This window comes from Cuculus canorus, chromosome 3, assembly GCF_017976375.1.
Source record: "Cuculus canorus isolate bCucCan1 chromosome 3, bCucCan1.pri, whole genome shotgun sequence".
Classification (NCBI taxonomy): domain Eukaryota; kingdom Metazoa; phylum Chordata; class Aves; order Cuculiformes; family Cuculidae; genus Cuculus; species Cuculus canorus.
Window position 1 is genome coordinate 57485749 of NC_071403.1, and position 22610 is coordinate 57508358.

Consider the following 22610-nt stretch of genomic DNA (forward strand, 5'->3'; position numbering starts at 1 on the left):
CAAGATCCCTCAAATCTGGCTTTCAGCCACAGTAAAGTAAATCAAAAGCCGCCTTAACACGATATACATTTACAAAAAAATTCTACCCTTGTACCCTGGAGATGTGTTCTCATTGCTGTGGGAATGATGATAATGAATTTCCTGGCTCGAGTGTGATCAAAATCCTAACTTTCAACGCTGCATTAATGTAGTTTTTCACACTTGCAAGACACTGTTTTTAGCTGTATTTCAGGTATTCCCAAATGGAATACGGTCTTTCCCATGCCACTGTGCTAGGCTGTTAAACAAAAAAAAAAACCAAACCAAACCAAACCAAACTAAAAACAACAACAGCAGCAAAAAAATAAGGTTAAAAAAAATAACAGTCCAAGTCACATTCAAATTAAATTCTTACAGTATTATCTTCAGAATTTCCAACAAACTCCCACCATTTTCCATTCAAACTGGTGGTTCAATGTACCTGAGACAGCTAATTAAAAAAGGAAGTGGTCAAAGTCATGCTTTTTTTGTAAACTTCAAAGGTGATCTCTCTCCTTCCTCCTCTTTACATTTTACTGTCTGGTTTTCTGCCCATCCTGCAGCTGTTAGCTGAGCCTGTGTTTCGTGGCGTCAAACCTGCCTCCTCACGGTCCATAAAGTTACAGCAGGGATCATGATACGCAGGTGTGGAAAAGCCAGAAGTGCAAGATGGGCCCGTTAATGATTTTTCTGGCACCCCATGCTGAGTTGCTGAAAAAAAGAGAGCAGCCCGCAGAAGGCAAGTGACTCTTTGTTTGCAAAGGTATTCAAGATCGTATTACTTCTCCCACAGCAAAGGTGTTGAGTTTTCACTTTAAGGGTTGTTTACAGAAATGATTCACCTTTTTATACAGCTTTTAAAAAATGCTTTGAGGCTTTAATTGGGCACAGGATTTGCATCACACTAGTATGAAAACTCTTACTTTTCGTTTAACCTCCCACTAAATCATTCCATGATCTTACTCAAGGATGAGCAGCCAGCTGTCATTATGTGGACTTAACAGAAGAAAACAAAAAAAAAAAAAAATTAAGGGTTCATAAGTTTTAATCTGTAATTTCTGCACCCATTTATGTTTGGGCAAGGAAAGCGACGAAGGTAGAGGGGACCAACTGAAGAAAAATACCAGGAAAAATCACAACAATTTTCTGTTCTTGAAATAACTGAATGACATAATATCTAAAATTCATATCTTATAAAAATAGCTTAATAGTCTGCCTCATTTTAAATATCATTCAAGCCGTGATCTGAACTGTACCAAAAAATGAATTTAAACAACTCCAGATCAAGATTTTTAGAAATGGATTCCGGAAAATAATGCCCTACAGGAACAATTTTCCAGAACACACAAGTGAAACATGATATTCTCCACCACTCAGAATCATTGGGATTTAAAATTGCAGATCATCCAGACACTGAAGTATGGCTCAGATTTCACAAAATATTTAGTGCCCAACTTCAACTAGCAACCCTTTCTCCACTACGGAATGGAGTTTGAACAATTGCGTTTGGGTGTTAAAATCTGCCCTCAAGCCCCTGGTTACTCGTGGGATGATAGCACTTTTTCATCCTCTAGGTCCTAGGTCCCCCAGCGTCCCAACCTTTAGGCACCTGTATTTGAACGCTAGTCCTCTGCATCAGTGTTCTAAACCATGGCAATATTTTGGTGTTAATGATAAGGACTGAGAGAAGCAGCTAATGAGAAAGAAGTTGTGAGGTGATGGGAGATTTTAGAGGAGCTACTGCGGCAGAAAAGCGTCAGCTGCACTGTCGTCTCTGCTGTTCATACACACATACATCATTTACTTACACCAAGAGTTTAGCAAAGAAAGGATTTGTCTACACATAATTCTGTAAGAGAGTTACAACTTATATTGCTACAGATCCTACAGATACAGTGCTGCTGGGCACAGCCCAAAGCTGAAAGGCGCAAGTTCAGTTCTGGAACTGCATATCCATCCTGACCTACATGTTCCTAGGAACTCACATGAACCCTGGGAGCAATCACAAACCTGAAGAAAAGCAGTGCCAGCCGTAAACGAGCTGGAATCAGGAGCATTATGCTTCTGCTATCAGTTCAGCATTTGGTTGTGTTACGGAGTGGCATCTGAAGTTATGGAAGAGTGGGACACCTCTTTAAGAAAGGCCGGTGGGAACCAGAATGGACCTTATTGTTTGCAACAGTTAAGAATGCAGTGTGGTTTTCTCCATGCCTGAAGTTGCAACTTGCTCAGAACTACATAGCGTGTCTTTGCTGGCAAATAAATGGATGAGGTGCCCTTTCTAATGACATGCATGTGTTTCACGCTGCTCCTTAGTCCAGTTCTGACAACAGAATTTCAAGGGAACTTCTTGCACTTAAGACACGGTTTCTCCTCTCTTCCAGTAACTGCTGTGGAAACTGTGCCAGTACCTTCAGCACGGAAATATAAAACAAACTGCTTATCCCAGGGCTCCACAAAGATTGTATCCAAAAAAAAAGCAACCAAAATCTCAAAAATTTAACTTAGGAACAAAACTGTCAACAGTATCCACGTACAGCAGGGAAACAGAGAAAGAGATAAAGAATAGATAACAACTCTCTATATTTTTACTAGAAACTTATTTCCCAGCTATCAGAAGGGAGAAGAAGGTGAGCTCATGCATAATTGCTTATGCTGGTTCTCTTGACCACCAGGCTGATGTTTAGCTAGCCATCCTGCAGCCGTCTGTAATAACCTCCCCACCTGTGTCAGCAGATATGTTTTAACAGCAAAGTGCGAGAGAGAAAAACCTTCTTCTAAACTCAACAAATCTCAATAGCCTTTGTGCTGCACTCGAAAGCCACCTAAATTACATGGACTGGCCTGTCTCATTATGTTTGTGATGCCCAAAACATCTTGCCAACTGTATGTTATATAGTTTGTGAAAAACTATTCTGCCATCAGCTTTTCAAGAAAGAACCTCTGACCTTGCATCTCTGGAGGGCGATGAACCAATCTTCTGTGCTCTCGTGAGATAATAACTTTTAAAAACAGTGTGTTAGGAACTGAAAAGCCAAGAGAGACTGGGCGTGGTGTGTGGGTGTTGCAGAATGCTGTGGTAAACGGACTCTGCCACGAGTGTCTTCAATGGCCACATGCATCCTATACAGACTATTTGCACCACAACTCCTTTCTCTGCTGGTGATGGCAGCACAACCTTTATCTGACGGTGAAGGGGTTGCAATGAAACATGCAAGTGAATAATCTTAAGGCTTGTGAGGTGCTCAAAGATCAAAATAATTGAGGCGATAAATTTATCTCAGACTGATTTTTTTGTTCTGCCTTTCTTTATATTTCTGTAGGATTCTTTATTCTGAGATTCCCAAGCTTCTTTTTTTTACGGATACTGCCAGCAATTGTGATTGCTATGGACAGAGTCCTTATATTTGCTGCATTACAGTCCCTTTTGCAATGCTTCAAATACAATTTGGTAAAGCCAGCTGTAAGCCTGAAGGAGCAAGAACCTTATCTCCAGGTGTGCTCACCTGTTCTCTCATGGGCTATTAGGACTCTGTACAGGTTCAGCTGGTGAGCATCCTACAGGGACTGCACTATGGGGTTTTCTGTATCAGCCTCAGCTTTGCTCTTCCCAATATAGCTGGAATAGTGGCAACTACAGGTCCCAGCCACATGCTATACTGAGATGAGTTGTATGCCGCAAGTGACACAGGCCATCCCTTGCATTATCAATCCTAGAGGCTGCTTGAAACATATAATAATTATTAACGTGACACCCTGGCAAACAAGTTTTTGCAGATCAATGTTGCCATCTCTGCTCTATATCAATGTACTTGTGGGATATATTTTTATTTAAACAAACATCGTTGTGATATCAAACTCTGATTTCTACTAGCTTATTTGTCCAACATTTAATCAGTTATGTTATTATGACCTGGTCCTTCTCAGTTTGAAATCAAAGGCTCTAACTTTAAGGCTGAATGAGACACAGCACAATGCAGCACAAAGTTAAATCTCCTATTCAAACCTGGATGAAACACGAGGCTAGCAGGGCTATCCTGCTTCTTATAACTCTGCTTACTCAGAGAATAAGAAGTTTCTAGCACACCTTGATTTCCCCAGACTTCTTTTTCACTTAAAAATATTTGGAGTTTGCAATTTTTCTTGAACTCTGATAAGATGGAAGCAAGTGTAAGGTGTAGCCAAGTCTATGTGCTGTTATTTTTAATTTCAAACACTGTTTTCACACTGCAGCAATTTTGAAACGCTGGAAGTAAGTGAAATTTTAACACAATAAAACACATTGTCAAAACTAGCAGAGTTCAAACAGGGTATAAATATTTCCCTTTTCTTCATTTCTCCCCTTTTCAGTGAATTCTAATTGAAGAAATACCACAGAACATTAAAGCTTGGTAAATCTATGATAATATGACAACGGCCAACCCTTGTCTGATCTGGCAACCAAGAGGAAGGTGGGAAGAATTCTGAGGTAGCAGCTGGAGTGAGAAGTGAAACTGCAAGATCGTGAGATGGTGATCAAAGGGAACAAGGATTCCCAGGCACAGTGAGGAAAATGTGTTACTGTCCTGGAGAGATGAATGAATAAAATCTGTAAAAAACAGCGTCCTCTTTGTGCTGCAATTCCCCCAATGCTGGTCACAAGAGCTGGTTTTTAGCTATGTTACATTAACCGAATTTCAGATAGTTCCTTAGATTCACCTTGTTATTTGAAACAATGTCTCAGACTCTAGAGTGCATTTCATTATGCACTGACTGCAAATACACAAACAGATGTGACCACGTTTCAGGGACTATCGACCCAACTGTAATTCCAGAGGCTTAACAAGCAGATGTTTGAAAAATATTTCATCTAAGAATCTTGAAAAGCAGATATTACAGCACCACATTAGTTAGAAACAAATTAACCAGACTAGTTTTTATAACTACAGTTTCTATACATTAAGTAAACCACTTCCAGACACAGAAGATCATTGAGTTTTAAAGCAATGATTAATACAGTTACTTTTTCTCTTAGGAAAAAATATCAACTTTTCCCTATTGCAACACTAAGGGTGCTTTTCAAGGTATTTTCTGTTGTAGGTTGGAGCATAACAGTCTTCAGGTATAGTATAGAGAGAGATTGAAATAATAGGAAAGAAATAACCTAAACTTAAAGAACAAACAAACAAACAGAACACAAAAAAAAAACACCCAAAACCAAACCAGCGCTCCAGTCTGCTCCTTAATTCTGAAGTTCTGATAACTGACCATTTTTTCAAGCTGATGCATCTCAGTGCTGCCCCATAGCTCTCATTCTTATAACTTTTTTCTGGTGCTGAATGGAGTAGAGACATATTTCCTGAGCATATGCAATATTTTAGGTGATAGAACACAATCATGGTGAGGCAGGGGGAAAGCAGTGTTTTTTGGTGAGGATTTAAAAGGTGTTTTGTAAGACTTCATCACTTCCAGGTAGAGCTGAAATCTAAAATACTGTCTTAAGAGTCTATTTAATTTTCTCCTCCTGACCAAAACTTAGCCACCTCTTTCTGTAAGCAGCATCTATGGGTTTTTTTATAGCAATTTCTATGTAATAATATTATTTTTTAATGCTCAAGAAGGGCCTGTACTTCTCAAGATGGTCAAGAGGTGGACACACAAAAAGAAATCAGTGAAGGGAAACAAAGAACTTATCCAGGGCTTTGAGACTTGTTCCATTCAGGGCAATGGGATAGGCTGTTAGGATGACCATGGTCTGGGCACTTTGGATAAGATCAAGGTACCTGTGCAGTGGCAGCAGTGGAGAAGAAAATAGCTGAGAATATGAGGAATGCAAGACAATATGAGCTACTGCAATGAAGAAGAAAAGCTCTAAGAGGCTTTGAGATGAGAAAAGATGGTGAGAAGCCCTCCTACAGGAGTGGCCACCACTCAAGCAATAGGTGAAGAAATTATTTCAGCTCTTATGCTCTGAGGAATGGAAGTATCTTTCCTGTCAGATGGGGAGGGTTAACCATCACTGTATTATCAAGATGGGACTAAATGTAGGCCTGAACAATAGTCCAGTGCAACAAAGAGATAATACTCAGACAAAGTTCTCCCTGTATCTACTAACTGGAGGAACAAAACCCAGTTCAAGAATGTACCATTTCATCCTCAGCAGCAAGGAAGGAGGTGAACAGCCACACTTATTTAAAACCAGTATACGCATAACACTTAGAACTAGTGATATAGAATATTTTTTTTTTCTTGTCAGCATTAGAATGGAGGATTTCACTGGAAGGCCTGCAGGAGGGGGAACAGTCACTGCTTGAAATTCCTCTCTACGTGCAAAGCACAAGCAAGACGGTCACAACTTAAGTGGTACATTAGCCTCATGCTGTGCAAGTTTGGACCACTCATCTTCCACCTTATGGATATAGGAATAAAGTATGATTAAAGCCAAAAAGTATACCTTGAATGACTTGGTGAGTTTATTTTTTTTTACTATTTTAAAAAGACATATCAGAGAGGTATTGCAATTAGTATTTAAAAAAAAAAAAGATGATTGTAACCTAACTGCCTCTTCAACAAGTGGAGGACTGACAAGTTACAAATATTTTCCTTTATAGTTCAGCTAATTTTTTTACAGCAATGAAACCAGCTCTTGAGTTCTTTGAAGCCAAGCGTAAACCAAACCACCCACTGACTTATGAGTAATTCTGTAGAAATGGCTACCAAGTCCAACTCCAGTAAGACCACTGGAAAAAAAACTGCCAACAAACATGTCCTTTATTTCATACACTCAGCTGAGTAATGATAGAGTGAAATTCCGCTGAAAGGACCCAGCAAGTGCTGGGATTTTCACACTTACCTTAGGAAATATTTGCTCAGTTTCTTTTTGGGGCTTTGTGTGTTTATGACGATGAGGCGAGCATTGGCAGCATGCCAATCCCTGCACTCTGGCTGAGTGCTGTGGGCAGAAGAAAGAAAGCAAAGTTAGAAGAATGTGTTTTCTAAACAGGATAATCAACTCATGATGGTATAATTGCCTCTTCCTGTGCCATCCTAAAGTGCATCTTCACCTGGAAAAATGTCAGTCAAATAACAAGCAGGACTGGTTTAGAGATTATATTTTCCTTATTTAAGCTAATCTCCATTTCTCTGAAAGGAAAAACAACTTCTGAAAAAGACCACGTTCTGTTTTATCCGTACTTTACTCTCTTTATATCCCACATATTTTTGAAATAGAATATGGGCTGTATCCTTTTGCCACTTACCTTCAGTGAAAGTAGAGAGTACGTAGTCTAGTGTGAGCAAAGCAGGTCCAGTTTCACATGAGCATAGCTGAAGTAGCTCTTCCATGCTTGCTCTCAGCCAAAATAACAGCAAGTTACCAGCTAAAGGAGGTCCTGTCCCCTCCTTCTGGTATTTGTACAGTTATGTAGTGAGCCATATCAGGAAACCAGCTCAAAACTAACCTGAAGGAAAAATAGGAAGTAGAGTGGTGAGATGATTTTCCTCCAGCTCAGCACCATGATCTGCCTCCCAACACTGATGGCGTGAACAGCACTGGGAGCACAAGCAGGGATAAGGTGCGAGCGACACCTTTGCTTTACACAACACAATTACATCAATCCAAAATTATTGTCAAACTAGCCCTGGCCTAGTTCACAATTAAAAGGAGACAAATCAGTAGAAAGAACAAAGAAACACTCAAAAAAAACCCCCTGAATATTTCTTTCTTTTTTTGTTTGAACTCTGTGAACTGACTCACTTTGGTGTCAGGCAAGCACTAGCAGAAGACCAAGGACAGGAAGGGGAAGGGAGCAGAATTTGGCAGCAATAGCTATTATATCAGCTGAGCTGTAGCATCAACCCATCATTTACAATATCTGCGGCAAGCTGATTGTTAACAACAGTAAAATCTCAAAACTCTTGAAATATTTTTTTTTTTCCTTAGAGCCTAGGAAATTACAGTGGTTCTTCTGAGATGTTTCATAAAATGCAGGTACACATGAAGAGATACCATCTGGCTCAGAGGCCAAGAATTGAAACACTAGGGCTTGGAAAGAGAGATTTAAAGTCTTGTTCAGGCCATCTCGCTCCTCTTTCAATAGAAAGAGGGGGGGATGGAGAGGACCTTATTAATCTTGGCGCAAAAGCTGCTCTGATGGATCCTTAAACACAGTAATTTTACTCCAAGTGGTTATTACACTTCCATGAGACCAGCAGTGTTGCAGTTGCATTGGTTCACTCTTTGTTCCCGCAGTTTCCTCCATCTGCCTCAAATCACTGTTGATCAAGTGGCTACTACCTGCTGCTTTCAGGAGCAGTGTTCCAAAATTGCCTGGATCTGGCTCTGCAGGAGCAGCATACGAGTAAGATATTCACACATTTTCACTTCTAGGCAGGAGCAAAAAGTGCGAAGCTTCATGACTGAGACAGCAAAGGAAACCTCAGCCACAAGGTAGGGTTGATTTGGATCAGTTGATGGTGAGTTTCATGCAAAAGCTCGTGTCAATGCCTCGATCTATTTACAAACTCTTAGAAGAAAGAATTTATTACAATGATTTACTCAAAATCATAATGAATGCAGTGAGCGTTTTTTCCCACTATCTGGTGAGTTAGGTTGGCAATAACTGTGTGGTTGTAATACATTTTGATTTTGTAATGGACCTGATTTAAAACTTCCCTGCGAAATTCTGATTGAATTGAAATTCTGCACTTGGCAGCAGGCAGATTCAGAGTGGATATGACTAGACAGGCCAAGTTCAACTAGAAAAGATCCTGAGAAACCTGATCTAGATTTGAAGTTGGAGCTGAAGTTGAATAAGAAGCCTACAGAGGTCCCTTGCACCACTGTCTTTTCAATGCTTTTAAGTGCACATGGCAGTAGTTTTGATCCAGTCACTTCAACAGAGGCACCACTTCACCAAAAGTACTTACAAATAATAACACCTGAGGTCATAATCAAAACTGAATGCCTCTCTGGACTAACTACTATGGCTAAACACAAGTCACTAGCCTGTCTATGTGACAGATGCGTAAAATAGAAAGGATCCTTGATCAGGAGACAGGGTCAATAATCAGTCAGGCCTTAAAACATGATGAATAAAGAGAGGATTAGATGAAGAGATGTGAGGGAGAAAACAGTCTTTGAAGTTTTGTTAGCGTCCTTCAGATGACAAGATTATTAGTTTAGCCTGGAGAAGAGCTTCCGTGCCTCACAGACCATCTCCTTTTTCCGGCTGTTCTAATTAAAGAAACCCACAAACAAACTTGTAGGTGTCTTCTGACCATACAGTACAACACAAGCTGCTACTGAGAGGGAAAGTAACTGCAAACATCCCAGTTACAGCAGGGAGATTAGGCAGGAGGCCAGCTGAGCAAAGAGAGAAGGCAACGGACCGGCCTCCAGGACCTGGTGCCAGAGGTTAGCTATATGTTCTAGTTTGTAAACAACGGAGTCCTCATAGCTGTCTTCCTACAGAAACCCTGAGCAACCTGCAAACTAGAGCTAAAGCAAGGAAAGGGAGTTATTTCCAGCAAGCTCCACAAGTGTGTACATCCCGTGTTTCTTTGTCAGATGCACACTTGGCCTTAACTCTGAGGCATTCATTGTTTTAACTGGATGCGTTCTTTTTGGCAAAACAAAAGTTAACCAAAGGTCAGTCTCAGAGCAAAGGTATTAATTATAACTCCTCTATTCTTTGTTAATAATTAAATATAGGAGGTCTGCTTTAATTTCAGTCTGTGAAAAAAAAATAAAAAGCAAAATCTTGCCATGATGTGTAACTATTTTGATGTGAAAAAAGAAAATTGCTAAATGCTTTTAAGACAAGTAACGCTTGCATTTCCTGCAGGCAGGAAACAAGGAGAAAAAAAAGACATCCGAAGAAGGAAAGAGTCAGGCATTCTGTCTAGCCTCCTGAAAAAGAGGAGTATGAGTGAGAATTGATTTTTAAGCTGCTTGCTGCATGGTCCTGTAAATCAATGCAGATCCCCACTTCTTGCTTCAGATCTGTTTCAGGAGAGATTTTGCACTCAGCAGGCAAAGTGTGCCAGCACTGGAGTGAGCAGTGTTATCGGGTGTCAGCTGCAGCACTCTGATACATCCTTGAGAACTAGCACATCATTAGGGATACTTTCACAATGGAATGTGTGGGTCTTGGGTCCATATGTCAGACAAAACTGAAGATCCTTTTAAGGAGGAATTGAAAGAAATCTTAACAACTAGTAACTTCTAATAATTGTTTCTTTAAATGCTCCTTTTGCATTTGATTTCACCACTATTACAGAGATTCTCAAAAACTAGTTTTGATAAAGCGACTCAGTATGCATCCCTATGGAAAAAAAAACCAAAAAACAAAAACACACAAAAAATTATTCCAAAACAAACCAAAAAAACCCACCCCAAACAACAAAAAAAGACCTCACCACAAGATGTAGCTAGTTGTTCGAAAAGCGTTCAGGAAGAGGAATCAACAAGGAATATATTTTCAGTGCAATACCATGTATTACAGATATAGTCCGATTCTCTTGACTCTGCACCTTGGGCTGTCATTGCCACCTCCCTGAATTAGCAGCAGTTTACACCTACTTGCACTGACATAAATGACAAGACAAGAGCAAGGTGATAGAAAACAGGTCTGCAATAGTCCTCAGCTAAACACACCTGCAACCCTTCTACAGAGCAAACTATGTATGATGTCTAACTCTCTATGTATGACAGTAATACAAATAGGCTAAGCAGAACCATATACAACATAAATGACACATTTTATACACTGGGCTTAAAAGTGCTTTGGTAATGACCAAATATACACAGACAGTAAAATGCCCCTGTTCACATGTTACATTCTAATCACATTTTAAAATATTAGGATTTGTTCTCTGGCACAACCGAAGCAGGACATACTTCTCCAGCAGCCACCTCGATGAAGAAAACTGTAAGAGTTTACACGCATCCAGGACTTGGCCTCATAAGGTATCACAGTTCCTGGAGAGCACTTCCAGTTCCCACAGGCAAGTACCTGTCCCAGTGACGCAACTTCAAGAAAAAAAATCACAGATTTGACTACAAGATTAAATACAAATCTCCTTGACTATGCTGGCATATGACCTCAGCAGCTATTTTTATAAATTACTGAATAACCCCATATTTTCTAGAAAGAAGTGACGCTACGGTTTGCTTTTTCACTGAGACGTTACTGAAAGTGTAAATAGCCATGGTGTTCTCCAGCCTTCCTTAATTACGCTCCTAAAAATGAACTGGCACAGTCCTGCTGTTCTCCACACCTCTATACAGATCAGTTACCCTTGCTGGGATGTCAAGAGACTACCGATATCATACCTGAGACGCCTCCACTCATAGAACACTTGTGGTTAACAACTCTAGGCCCAAGCCATGCCCTGCCTCTCATGTGGGAAAAAAAAAAAAATTAAATCTTTGCCAAAACACAATTCCACTTTAGGAGGAACTGCCTTACGTGTTCTTAAGGAGCAATGATATTTTCATTCTCAAATAATACCCAAAATCCATTCTTATAGAACTATGCTATAAGAATGTGCCGGGGAGGTTCAGATTTGATGTTAGAAAAAATTTCTTCACCGAAAGGGTTCTCAAGCACTGTAACAGGCTACTATGGAGGTGGTTGAGTCACCATCCCTGGAGGTATTTAAAAGACGGGTAGATTAAGTGCTTAGGGATAGAATTTAGTAGTGGACAGATGTGGTTGGGCTTGATGATCTCAAAGGTCTTTTCCAAACCAGTTATTCTATGATTCTATGATTATGCACGCTTCTGCTTCCCAGAAATTATGCATCATACCTGATTTTTATTCAGATTCTCTGGCATCTGCAGTTCCATATCTAACTCCATTTGCTGCTAAGGTTAACAGTAATCTTAGACTGCAGGGAGTATCAATACATACAACTTCAGGTAACAGAATTTCCCGTTAATCTTGGCTGCTCTGTCTAGAGTTAAAACAGGAGTGGCTGGTTTTCAGGAGGCTCTGGTTTGGGAGTTATAGGTGTGCATAGACTGGAAAGGGAAGGAAGCTTGTTTATACCACTGATGACAATTCCTTTACTGTCAGTGGCTGCTCTTCTGAAATTTTTATACTGAAAAGTGAAAGATACTTTTGGCGCAGAGGGCAAGGCTGGTCCTCAGAAAATGCAGTTCCTCAAAAGCTATTCCACATCAAGACGTACAACCTCTCCTCCTGCCCCTGAAGTAAGGGGCCAGACTCTACCATCCAGAGACTGCCTTCTCCTCCTAAGGCAGAAACGTTTAAGCAACATCTGAGAGGAGGAAAAGCCAGAGGCTTTTTTGGGATAAGAGGCAGAGGACATGGGTAAAAGGAAAGGAAGGCTGCCTGAAGCACAAAGTTTTATTTTGTTGTGATTAGAAACAAGAGTGGGAGGGAAGAGAAGGGAGCCGTAGTCTTCACTTACTAACATTCAAGCATACTATAGTGCCACCAAACACACACGCACACACAATCCCAGGTTCCAGGCCTTCTTTAGTATTTAAACTTCTGCCTCATCTCCCTGAAGCCTAATAACCCAACTACCAATCAACCGTTCTTCCTTGACTCATCCTACTGCCTTCCTTTTCACCTCTGTGGAACAGCGGTGCTGAACGCTACATGCACCTCGCTCTCTTTTGTCCCCTCTTCAGCCCTGTCAAAGCCTGCACTGTATTTCTCCTTCCTGATTCCTACGATTCCTTGTCACCTTCTTTTTCTTTTAAAACTCACCTTGGCTTTGTCCCTTAGTTTTGAAGTTATATCTATACTGTAAGGTAGAGATATCTGGTTTATTTTTAACAGGCAAGTTCAAACACAAGTTAAGTCTGCGTAGAGCAAGCCATGGGCACTTGTGGTTCTTAACAGTTCTAACAAATCACTCTGTGTTGCATTGCAGACCAGCACATATATGGATTTCTCATCATCCTCTAATGGCTTCTCATTCTCCTCTGTCTCTTGTCCCCTGTCTGTGAGAGCTCTTCAAAGCTCTATCCTGGGTCTCATCTTCTATATCTTAACCTCAGGGAGCCTCGTCTCTTCACACGGATATAACTATTACCTTTAGGTAAATGCCTTTCAAATCTACATCTCAATACCAAACAGATCTCCCTCAGTTTAGCCCTATACATCTAATAACACTACTGATGTGCTACCCAGGAAGGGCGACTATTTATCTAATGCTAAACTTTGCATTTATTGCCAAAGAGCTTGTATTTTTCTTTTTATGTTATTTCCTTTTCTCCATTGTAGTTAGCAGCAACATCCTTCCCCTTTCAAAAACTTCAATTTTTACTACATCTATGTCTACCTACCAATGCTGGAATATTGCTTTTCAGATCCTCTTCCACAATAAAAGAAATAAATCTAGACAATATGCTTGTTGACTTCCTTGTTATCTTGATCTACACTAAATGTTTCTCTCTTCAGTTCTTCATTGCTCCTCTCTTTCTGAACCTGTGATGAACTGAGTGGGTGCATCACACTCCCAGTGCACTTAGACACGGCAAGATTAGTCCACAGCAACTTTAATTACATGAAAAATAAAATGTAGAAACAATAACAAAAATAGTTGTTCCATATTCTCTGTAGCTTCCCTTCCTGTTGAATTTCCATTTCCTGCCTGTTATCCACAAATTCTACACCAAGAACTGGGGAAAAAGGTCTCTCTTGCTGTTTCCTGACAGTGGTAATGCTGAACATGTCCTCAGAGTGGCATTAAAAAAAAAAAAAAAAAAAAGGTAAGGCAACTTGAACTTGAACCTGCACTAAAATCTTTCCTTCAAATTTATGCCTGACTCACATTCCGGTTCCTAGATATCAATTTTCACAAAACTTGTCAGAACTGTAAGATGAAACTTGCCAGTGTGCTCAAAAGTGAAGGCAGAAAGCAAAAACAGACAGCAGAATTACAAACAAGACTCATCTCATTTACATATTTTACTTACTGATTTATTTCCTCCTGTTTATTTGTATTTTAAATAATTACAGTAAAAGAGGCAACAATTATTACATTTAAACTGTCATCTTTATATTTCAGATCTTTCAAGACAAATGAAGTGAAATGGAGACAAAGCAAAATCTACTGATTCAGGAGACCCTGACATTTCAGAACACCGATGCACATCTGTTGGCTCTTACTATTTTCACTGCTTTCGTCACAAACCAGACTGTAAACCATTTTTAGGGGTTGCTGATGCTCTGCCAAACGTAAATCAAATGAGCCAAGGGAAGCCTTCTAGCACAGAAGGTAAGTGGCATGAAGCAGCTGGTATTTACGCTCGGAAACTCTTAGCCTTCAAACCAACGAGATTGCGTGCAAATCTGCCAATCAGAAGCCATTCCTGGAGCACTGCAACTGCCATGCCCCACAGCAGGACTACCTGGCACTAGCCAGAGGGCATTAACATTACAACCAGTTTAAGAGCATGTTCCACGAGTGTAGAGCTTAATATGTCTTTGCCTGAACAAAGATTACAAACTGCAGTTCTATGCCTGAGATGCATTTTGTTAAAACTCCGGCTTTCCACTGTTACATATATGCAGTTCTGCTTAGACATAAACAATGTTCTAAGTCTAAGCAGCATCTGAAAGTGGGATTTGTTTTCTTGCTATTCAGCTAAATTTTGTTCACTCCTAGAGTTTACTACGTGTAGTGGCAACATCCAATAAAAAAAACCCAAACCAACCAGATCATTACCTTGCCAACATTTTAATTGTTTTAATAGATACAGTTTGGGAAATAATTTACAAGAATGACAGTTTATTTGTAAAATATTTTGCATACTGATTTTTCTTTTTGAATACTCATAAGCAGTTGAACTAGATGACCATTGTAGGTCCTTTGCAACTGAGCTATTCTATGCTGTTCTATTTTCTCTTCTATATTAAAACTCAGGAGAAGTATTAAAATGTTATAACTAAATTTTGAAAATAAATTATATTATTCATTAAATACTCTGGAGCTGGTTGGCCTCTATTCTAGGGTTGTTCCCTGCACCAAGACAATAAAAACACTCTTTTCTCAAGAGTAACAAGAAGGTGGCTTTGCTGTAAATAAAAATCATGACTGGAGAAAAAGAACTGCAGAGCAAAATCATTTTAAAGATTTTTAAAATTTTTATTGGGCTGAGGACCTTCAGTTAACACATAGCTGAAGAGCGCAGTAAAATCAAACGAAAACTGTAGGACTCAAGTGTCTTTGTATGACGGGAGCAGAGAATTAAAGGGAAGTGAAACGGCACTAACATTTGTAAACATTTACACTGTGAATGTAAGCACCTAAGCATATAAGCAAATCTTAATACATGGGCTGAATGTATATCTCTAATTCTGGTGGGCAGGAATACAAAACAAGGAAACGCTCTAGGCAATGTCTATGTAAAACACAGGTTGATAGCCTGTATCAGCTAAAAAACACAGATACATTTAAATTAGTGCCATCTTGTGAGCAGGTAAGGCCTTTGACTGAAAGCTATTTGCATTTCATGGAGAGAAAAAGAAAGCAGCCTGATTTCTCGGCCTGATTCTCCACAGACTTGCACCTACATAACTACTCATGTAGTTCCTTTGCACTGGTGTAGTGTTAGCACTACAAAGTTCCTCAGTATTGTAACTACTTGCAACTCCTTGAGTGACTAGATATACATTCCAAAAATGCAAGATACTAGGGGGAAAGCAAGCAACATCCAGAAACCGATCTGTATACATGCCATTTTCCCCTCTTGCTTTTCTTTCCCCGGCTCACTGTTAAGCTGCCCCAAGCTGAACATGCCATGATGAGCCAATTCATTTCAATCAGCCCCTCTACACTCCTAACTTGAACTTTCCATTTTCCATAGAGTATAATTCTATGAATAGCTTGACTGCATTTCCTTGTCTTTGGTTATCACTGCCAGTATAATAGCCTGAAAAGTTTGGGTTTCAAGTCGCCTTTCCCCCCTTTTCATGCATAAAAGGCTGCCCCTTCATTTCTCCGCTTTATTTTTCTCTCACATATTTGTGAGCAATGACTTCTGCTCCAGTCAAGCATATAGAAACAAGCACTGAGCCAAGACATATTTGCCTTGGGTCAGGCAAACAGGGCAGATGTGGCCCGCCCTTAACCTGGGGCAGGATAAAAGGCCAACCAGGCCTCCTCGCGGTTTGGTGACATCTGAACTAATCCTCCCTTCGTTTGGGAACAATTACAGAGAGTCACCTGAAAGTGTGTCTACAAATAAACCTCTCTCCAAACACTAAGAGAGGGTGCTTTTTCACCTCCCGTGCTTACAACCCATTTTCTGCTGTCACTTACGCTGAGGGAAGCCCAGAGTGCTTTCACAGAAGGAAATAATTCAGGACTTTTTCTGAGTCCATAAACTGGCTTCCTTGCAGACAATCCAGACTACACAGTAGTTCATGTGAGGGGTTTTTTCCTTAAATAAAGAATAATACAAACGAAAATTGTGTGGGTTTGTTCTTGTTCTTTTTATAGGAGTAAAATTCACCCTCCTTTCAGGGTGCTTTTTCCAGATCTGCACACTGCATACAAGTTAATGTAAATGCTCCAAATGTCTCACCTGATGGCTAAGTCCTACCTAACAGCAATTTTAAGAATGGACAAAACTACATTTTATGGAGGAAATATCTGCCCAGAGATTAAAGATGGAAAGAAACGTGTCCTCAAATCTACTTTTAATGGGAATGGAATAAATCAGTCTTAGTCATATATGTCTGCCCAAGTAAGCCTTCCTGTCAGCCCACACAAAAACACGAAGCTTGCCCTAGCTCCTCTGTTCTGCGTAGGATGTCCACTCATCGGAGCAGTTCACTGTGAACTGCTCCTGGGTTCAGCTTGAAGAGTGTAACTGCAGGATGTAGAAAGAGAAAATGGAGTTAAATTTAGTTGCTTTTTTTTTTCAGCCTACAGCCAAAGGATAATATTTGGCATCTTCCTGCTTATTGTGGACCCAAGGAAAGAAGTCCACATCTGAGTTAAAGCAAAGCTCTCCCAAGCCTTGTGCTCCAACCCTAAATCCTACCCTGAGCTTAAGTGACTATTAATTTACTACTACCCTGGGGCAATGCCTGCAATAACCACCTATTTCCTCATCTTGTAGATTGAGTTACAGTGCTACCTAGGAAAGAGATGATACTCGGAAAGAGGACAAATGTTCAGAAGAGGCAACTGGATAATTGCCCCTTCCTTCACCTGCACACACCCGCTTTCCAACGGCTAAGACAGTGCTTCACTCTGAAGTGCCCCTTTACCACTGTGGTGGTGGCCATGCAGACAGCCCAGGTGCTAGTGAAACGGCTGGGGGGCCCTCCACACCAAGTGGTGCCATAGAAGAGATTCTGTCACAGGGAACTAAGGCTGGGAGGGGGTGTTAACATGACACAGCTGTGGTGCAGCACTGACATTTCTTTCCAGCCCTGCAAGTACTAAAAGGAAGTCATATCACTGCACTGGAGGTAGTACAGAGATGAGTTGTCAGCTAAGAAACAGCAGGTGTCAAATGTGAACTAACTGGAGAACCCAAGTCTCTCTTTACCATCCTTTCTGTCCTTTCTCTCTGCATCGAGGCAAACACAAACCTGACCATGATACTTTTTCCATCTTCGGTTTAACAGAGGAGATATGCACAAAGTCAAGGCTATTGAGGTGTCACAGCGCATTTTTCTCTAACTGGGAGGAGAGGCTGGGTCTTAAGTTGAACAAGAATCTGAAGCCTTCTTTTGATTAAAAGAAAGGCACTTGTCATACCAAATGAGTTAGCTCTTCCTCTCATGTTAAAGGCCACCTTCAATGCCTCAATCTTATTGTTTAAACATCTTAAACTAAAGCCTACCGTGTCACCTGCATCTTTGCCACAGAAAGAACAATAACAGCAGCTGCAAGGGACCCAGCTGAAGTTGTGCAAGCAAATAGCTGGTTCTTGGCAGACCCGTTATTCACCACTGGAGATAAGGATATTGGAGCAGCATCAGGTTGCTTTGCAGGTCTGCCATCACTCTGGAAAAGGACTGTAGCTTCTCTCTCCAGTTAAAACAGAAAGGAACCAACAATGCATGGGTGAGTGGCAGGGAGGAAAGAAGTCCTCTATAGAAACTATTACAATTGCCATCGCCTAGATAATAGTGATGGATATACTAGAGGTCCGAAGCTGGGAAAAAAAGTTGTTCTGATGGTCAGCTACCACAGTGTTTTGTTTCAGCTGTTCTGAAGAAAAAAAAAGCTGAATCACATCAGTAGGGCTATCACTTAAAATCTGCCTCATACCAAGGAAACCCTGAAAAGTATGTTAAAGTTGAAACAAAAGATGGTTAAAGTTCTATTGCAAAATATTCTCTAGCCTTTTTTTTTTTTAATTTCAAGCCAAATAAAACTATCCAAAAGAAAAATCACTTCTGCTTCCTGTACCATCTCTAGAATCATGAAAGAAGTAAAAACAAACCCTGAAAAAAATAAAAACAAGAAAAAAACCCACCCACAATCACTGGCACCCACCAAAATTGAACAAACAGGAAAAGAAACATCAAAATCTCGTCTTCTCTTACTGCAAGTTTGCCCTAGCAGACCCATTATACCACCCTCAGTTTCCTCATATACACAACTATTCTTTACATCATGCTAACATTGCCATAATTCACCAATGGTAATTCCTTCAAAGTTGTTCAATGTAGTGTAATACACTTTGTGTATTTACAAATAAAACTTTACGCCCTATAGTCAACTATAGAGAATAAACCTCCTGATATTCTATTCTATAATTCCCAAACCAGAAGAATACAACTTATTTTATCTTCAAACTTTTTCGTTGTTTAAGTTATCATTTGGTAAATAGGCTTTACATTTGTAAAACATATTAAATAGAAAATTCAAGTATTGAACCACATACGTAATTTGCACAGCAAACATACCAATTTATATGGGAAATTATACGCCTAAAACAGGTAAATTCAGGCACAAAATGACCACATATATACATCTATGTTCAATTAAAAAAAAAAAATCTGGATTTAAAATTAGAGTACTTAATTTGGCAGGAAGAGACTGTGGTTCCCCATCTGTTTCATTCCTGAAGAAACAGGATGTCATTTTTGTCCCTTGCAATATAAAGGACCTTCGTGTGCCCAACATGTGAAATACCATCTGGACAGAACTGACTGTTAAATTAAAAGATGGATGGAATCATTGAGTTCATAATCATACAACTGCTTTTGACTTCTGTCCAGAGTATGCAGTACTTAGTAAAAGAATGTAAACTGCAAATTAAACCCTCAATTATCCTCAGCAATCTGACAGTCTAGCCCGAGAAATACTGCTAAGTCTGGAAGACTGGGAGAGTGATGTGTGCATCGCACAGAGGTGTGAGGAACACAGCCCACCCCAGCTCATCTCACAGGGCACAGCTGGTGAACTGTACACAAAGAGGGGAAACAAGCAGGTACGAGGGGAGGGGGTGAAAAGGGGCTGAAGTAAAAATGAGAGATATTTTTTCTTTCCTTCATATCCTACTGCTGTTTGAGCCAAGCAGTTTTCATTGGCAGCTTATTGGAAGAGTGTCTTTTTTTAACTGAATATCTTTCAGAGTGCTAGTGAGCCTCTTCATGCATTCTTCCTCACTGTCCTTTAAACACAACGTGTTTGCATCTTTAGTCTACACCATCTTCACACAGGGCACCTGGCAATAATGAGCAGGAAGGGAAGGTGTTCTACCAAGAAGATAGGGGCAAACATCAATAAAGCGGTGTGTCACTCCTCTTCCACATATATATATATCCTGAAACACTCTCCCTGCCTCCGTGCCACTTAGGTTTTGTGTGGAGCATCTGTGGAAACCTTCACAGAGGCTCTTTTCTTTAGCTCTCTCATTTACCCTTAACAGCACCAGCAAGTCCCTGAATCTGACACAGAACTTCCTAGTCTGAAAACACTGCCTGATAATTATTATTTTTCTCCTCTAAATTTCTACAGTTTCTTCCCTTCCCACTGCAATGCACATTGTTATCCCTATGGTGTGCCGGTGGACATGAGTTCACTCTAAAATTTACAGTAAAACAAAATTATCATCCCCATCACTCCAAGAAAAAAACAGAGTAGTAACTCACATTCCTCACAGCTGGGAGGTTACAAAGAACTGAGGGTCAAACGCAACACATCCCTCTTCCTGCTCTGCAAGAATGAACTGGTACAACTCCTCCATGACAAATAAGACTTCCAGAACCACTTTCCACAACTCTAGGGTAGTGACAACGCAGAGGCTGAGGAGAAGCGGACAAGCATGCTCCTGAAGTTACATCCTCGACAAGGACTGAGGCACTGGGTGTTCTGCCAGAGCAGATTGGATCACCATCGCTGCCTGCTCTGCTATTCTCCCATATCAAGCACAGCTTAAATACAGGGAGGAATCACTCTGGATGGTATAATACATAAATCATGTCTCAGTTGACTGCTTGAAAGGCCTGCTTGAAAGCAAAAGTATTTTGTTTAACTATGATATAAACTGCTTACTTTTTTTCAGCTGTGCATATCTTTGGCTCAGAGAAACAAAGACTGGCTGCTCCAGATTGGTTCTTGCAAAGATACAAGAAAGCAAAGTTTTGGAAGCCATCACTGTAATAAAAGCAAAAGAATAATCAAAGTTTTACTGCTGGCTTGCAAAAGGAATAAAAATCTTTCAATTGTAACAGTTCACCAACCCTTGCATACTCAGTTTCTAGATTGGCATTTTTCTCTATTATTTTTTTGATTTCTTAATACCATAGTATCCACAGATTTGTGTAAGACAAGATATATTATGCTATAAGTAGAGTGTAGGTGCAGAGAAATTTGAGTTCCAGATCTACTAATGGAGATTGAGACATCTCCATAGAAATCAAGGGATTTAATACTCTCTTTCCCTTAATTCATAGATCTGACAGACTTTATTCAACAGGCAAGTTTAGATTAATGGAATAGCTGCAGTGAAACAAGTACATATTTGTAGGACTGTGGCAAAAATCAGAGTACAAAAATAAGTAACAGTGTAAAATAAACAGAGAAAGGTTAAAGAGAGGAGCAACATAATCTGCACATTTCAATGACTTTTATGAGGATCAAAATGAGCAAGTGACACGTAAATTATCACAACCAGAAGTCAAGGTATTTCTCAACCTAACACAAAGATTAGTGTACTTGAATAATCAACTTAACACTATATTACAGACAATCATGCAAATCACTTGTTCAAAACACATAAGACAAATGAATCAGACTTTCTACATCCTCTGGCATATGGGCTTCTTTTGTATGAAAATAATTGAAAGAAAATTAATTTGAATTGTGGTATTTTGTATCTCTATTTATAATGCACTTCAGTTTTCCTTATCCTAGAGCCTGGAATACTTTTTGTTTACAAGCATTAAAAAAATGATGAACAGAAGAATTAATCTAAACCTATAACACCACACTGCTGAGTTTGATCCTCAGGTGACACAAATGAGCACAGCTGCATTACTTTTAATGAACAGCACAGTCCTCCAGGTCTGGCTTCTCTTCTTGCTGTCTTGTTGCTACCATTTTTTTGAAACCAGTTTTGGGTTTAGTTTTGTTTGGGTTTTTGGGTTTTTTTTGGTTTTTTTTTAAATCTAAACTGCTTACATATTCAGATATAACCAAGTGTGTAAGAGCCCCCAACACCCATTTTTTTTTTTCCTTTTATGTCCTCAGGTTTTTCTTTGCGTGGTGAGCTGCGACAGTCCTGTGGCAGACCTGCGCTGCTTCTTGAAAATCCAAGCTAAATTAGTTTATTCTGTAGTATTCTAACCTTAGAGAGAAAACGCAACTGTGTTGCTCTCCAGGATACTGAAACTAAATCTCCCTTGATGCTACTCAAAAACACCCCAATCTCACACCCAGTGTAGGAGAAGCAGATGACTCAAGATTATGGGATTAGTATGTTTTAACTAGTTCTAATTCTTTCATGATCAGTGTACAAGGTTATTCAGCACTAACTATTTGGTGGCCTAGTTAAAAATAGCAATTTCACTCTTTTTTCCCCAGCAGGGAGGTGTTCACACCGTAGCTGGCGCTGACAGGCTGTCTTATTAGGGAAACCAAGGATATAGCAACCAAAGGGTCTGAAACATTGTCCTGCATAGGGTTTTTTTAGTCCCTTTGTATCAGAACAGAAAAATACCACTAAACCAGACGGTGGCTGTGTCACATATGGGAACAGTTTTGTAGTTAGGATCTGAGAATGCAGGGTTTCAATATTCCTCATCTTTCACAGACCGCTCACAGGTACCCCACGAAAACTGAGATTTATGGGAGAAATGGACAGTTTAGGAAAAGAGATGCTAAAAATAAACTGGTGTTATCTGTTTTTTGTTTTGTTTTGTTTTTTTTAATTTCTAACCATGCAAAGCCTTAGAGTAGACAAAACCCCAGACATTTATATTTTGTATTTTTCTCAGTTATCTAATTAATGTATTGTAATAAATCAGGTCATTTTGCAAATTCAAAAACAGTATCCAAAGCCAATGTAACATTTGAAGCATACCACATAATTACAGGACTGAGGAACAGACTCAACGTACTTAGCATTGTGAGACAATTTGCAGTGCAGTACTTGATGT

At 39.8% G+C, this 22610-nt stretch overlaps 1 long non-coding RNA gene across 1 annotated transcript; it reads right to left on the minus strand.

Moving 5' to 3' along the window:
* Positions 1 to 6866: 6866 nt before the first annotated feature.
* LOC128851603 (uncharacterized) lies at positions 6867 to 20609 on the minus strand. Its single transcript, XR_008448937.1, has 3 exons — positions 20506 to 20609; positions 7257 to 7457; positions 6867 to 6949 (listed from the first exon to the last, which is right to left on the minus strand). It is a non-coding gene; the product is annotated as an uncharacterized LOC128851603 (long non-coding RNA).
* Positions 20610 to 22610: the final 2001 nt, after the last annotated feature.